We start from the raw sequence: 3,758 nt of genomic DNA, 5'->3' as shown, positions 1-3,758 counted from the left end.
TGAACAAGTTTGATTCTAAGGCACAAAAGTGTTTAATGTTAAGATACTCTGAACGCTCTAAAGGCTATAGAGTAGATAACACTAAACACAAATTATTGAGGAATTAATTCATGTTAGATTTGATGATATGTTTGACCCTGAAAATTCAAAGTTATTTGAGAAGTTTATAGATCTGGAGATTACCTACTCAGATTATGAAGTTATAGCTTCAGAAGCTAAAGATGTTGAGGCAAGAGACTCTAAAACTGTTCAACCAGAAGCTGTTGAAGTTAAGACTCCTCTTACGAAGCACAAACAAAGATCTTCACACTCTGAAGAACTCATTTTGGGAGATAAGACTGAATCAGTTAGAACCAGATCCTCATTGAAACCTTCTGAAGAGAGGCTTATGGGTTTGATGTCCCTCATAGAACCTACATATGTTGATGATGCACTTCTAGAGAGTAAATGCATTCTAGAAATGTAAGAAGTATTGAACTAGTTCTCCCGAAATGATGTGTGGACTCTTGTCCCTAGACCCAAAGGAATTGATGTCATTGGGACAAAACAGGTCTTCAGAAACAGGCTGAATGAAAAAGGAGAAGTGGTAAGGAACAAGGAAAGACTGGTTACACAAGGCTATAGAAACTAAGAGGGGATTGGATATACTTAAACCTTTGCACCAATTTCACAGTTAGGGTTTATTCGTCTCTTAATTTCTTTTGTTGTTAATCATAAAATCATCTTGCATCAGATGGATGTTAAAAGTGCATTTCTGAATGGGTACATAACTAAAGAAGTGTATGTATACCAACCTCCTGGTTTTGAAAATCATAAAAACCCAGATTTTGTTTTCAAACTTAAGAAATATTTATATGGTATGAAACAAGCTCCAAGAGCATGGTATGAAAGACTAAGCAATTTTCTTTTAGAAAATGATTTTACCAGAGGGAAGGTTGATACTACTTTGTTATGTAAGACATTCAAAAATGATATTCTTGCTTTTCAAATTTGTGTGGAAGATATCATATTTGGTTATGCTAATTCTACCTTGTGTAAGGAATTTTCTAAGTCAATGCAGGCAAACTTTTTGAGATGTGTCTGATGGGAGAACTCAAGTTCTTTATGGGTATCCAGATTAATCAAAGTTCAGAGAGAACATATATCCATCAGAGAAAATATTCCAAAGAACTTATGAAGAAGTTTGACATGTCAAAATGCAAGATAACAAAAACTCTAATGCATCCTACATGTATTCTGGAGAAGGATGAGATAAGCACAAAGGTAGAGAAAAGGTATACATATGTATGATATGTTCTCTCTTATACTTAACTGCTTCTACACCTGACATTTCATTTAGTGTCTATTTATCTGCTCACTTCCAATAAGATCCTAGAGAATCCCACTTAATAGATGTTAAGAGGATATTCATGTATCTGAAAGGTACTACTAACCTTGGCTTGTGTTATAGAAACTAAAAAGAGTAAAATCTAGTAGGTTATTGTGATGTTAATTACGTTAGAGATAGACTTCAAAGAAGAAAAAAAAGTTCTAGAAGTTGTCAGTTTTTGGGAGACAACTTGATCTCATGGTCCAAAAAGAGGTAATCAACAATTTCACTATCAACAACTGAAACTGAATATATTGTAGCATATGGATGTAGCACTCAGATCCTCGGAATGAAAAGTCAGCTATAAGATTTTCATATATATATGAGTAACGTTCCTATTCTCTGTGATAATACCTCAACTATTTATTTATTTAAGAATCCCATTTTAAATTCACGAGCTAAACATATTGAGATTAAACATCACTTTATATGTGACTTTGTTCAGAAGGGAATTTAATATTTAAAATTTATTGATACATACCGTCAATGGGATGATATCTTTACAAAATCCTTTGCTAAAGATATATTGGTTTTTCTGAAGAATTTTAAAATGAACTTATGTCTAGAATGAAAAAGATGCTTATCTTAGAATGTTTAATTTCTTAGAATGATTAAATGAGACTCTAGTATTTTTGGCTCTACCCATTGAGTCTTCTGAAGTGAGGAGGTTTCATGGTTCAGAAGTATTCTGTTAGAACATCTTTGTAAAAGTTCTGCCTTCTGGATATTAAACAATTGCGATATTAATTAGTTGTCAATACATAGGTTTGTGGATCAGATTAAAGAAAGTTGTCATAAACTGAAACTTTTCTAATGATTAAGGGACACATTGAGTGAAGATATTTTTTAGAAATAAGTAAAAACAGTTACGCTACTCACAAACCCACACTTTCTCTCTTTCAATCCTTCATTTTCTATGCAACCCTAGAAACCAGTTCTTCACCATGGCTGATTCTCAATAACAACAAGTTCAATAACAACAAGTCTCACAACAACAACAATAGTCCACTCAAAATCAAGATCAACAGGAAGAAGGTCTTTAATAACTCAAGATTTCTACTCATGTTACTCAGTTAGAGGTTCTTAGGGAATTAACCATGGACTTTGATAACCTTAAAGTAATTGGTTTTGATCTTACTAAAGGGGCTAAGTCTCAAGGTTGGGAAGAATTTTTCAATCATTTCAAAGGGCCAATTTATCATGAATTGGTAAATTTGTTATGGATTAATGTTGTAGCTTCAAAACTTCAAGTGACTTCATACGTTTTAGGGCACAAGATCATCATTTCTGAAAAATCCATTGCAAAGCTTCTTAACCATGATGATTATGGTAAGAAGTGCTTTGACATGCCAACTAAGATGGATAAGTTGGATTAGATTACTGATGTTATTTTTTAGGATGGAAAGAACTCCTCAAATACCAAGAATATGCACAACCATCTCAAAGTAGGGTTCAAGATTCTTTTGGGTTGTGTGCACCATAAATCCTCAACAAACTCTTTTGACTACATCAACACAGATCATAAGTACACCCTGTACTATCTCTCTTATGTAACCAAGATGAATTTACCCTCAATCATGTTCAAGTATATAAGGAAGCTGGTCAAGTAAACCAAAGATGGAACTCCAAAACCCAGAAAGTGGATTCCTCTAGGAAGACTTATCTTAGACGCTATTTTTTAGAGCAAGCTGGTCCAAACCTGATAGATGTTGAAGTAGGTGGAGAAATCCATGAAACACCATTCCAGGCATTCGAGATTGACAATGTTTTAATGAATCCCCTCAGCGGCAAAGTATTTGTAAAATCTGAATTCTCGATGTCCTCTCTAAAGGATGCCCAGACAGTAATAAAAGCAGGTCACCCCAAAGGTTTGGGTCGAGTCTTGGAATTACTGGAAAACAAAGACATGTCAAGTCTTGGATATCGGTCACAGTAGGTGGGTCAACAGAAAGTGCCATCAATAGGAGATAAGTAGGTTCTCCCACTACTAGAGATGTTCGTCAGCACCAGACATATCTTTGAAGGACAAATTGCTATGGTTAATGATGAAATTGACATTCCTGAAGCTGAATGTTTTGTATAACAGAAGGCACCAGGCCAGGTGCCCACCAATTGGCTTGTAGGGCCCCCATGTTTTCAAGTATTGTTTATCATGAATAAAAAAGAAAGTTTCACATTCAATTATGTTCCTTGTCTTTTTTTTTCTTTAAAAAAAAATGGCAATGTTTCATAGTTTTCTTTTCTTGTTCAATCATTCTAAAATAAAGCATGAATCATCATTCATGCAGATCCCGCTCAAATTCCATTGACCACGGTACTGTTATGGCCTATTATGACATCGAATGTCCAATCTACCAAGTCGATGAGGACTGTGACGAAGATTGTGAGC

This window comes from Lathyrus oleraceus, chromosome 2 (assembly GCF_024323335.1).
Source record: "Lathyrus oleraceus cultivar Zhongwan6 chromosome 2, CAAS_Psat_ZW6_1.0, whole genome shotgun sequence".
Taxonomy (NCBI): Eukaryota; Viridiplantae; Streptophyta; class Magnoliopsida; order Fabales; family Fabaceae; genus Lathyrus; species Lathyrus oleraceus.
Note: the sequence above shows the minus strand (reverse complement) of the source record.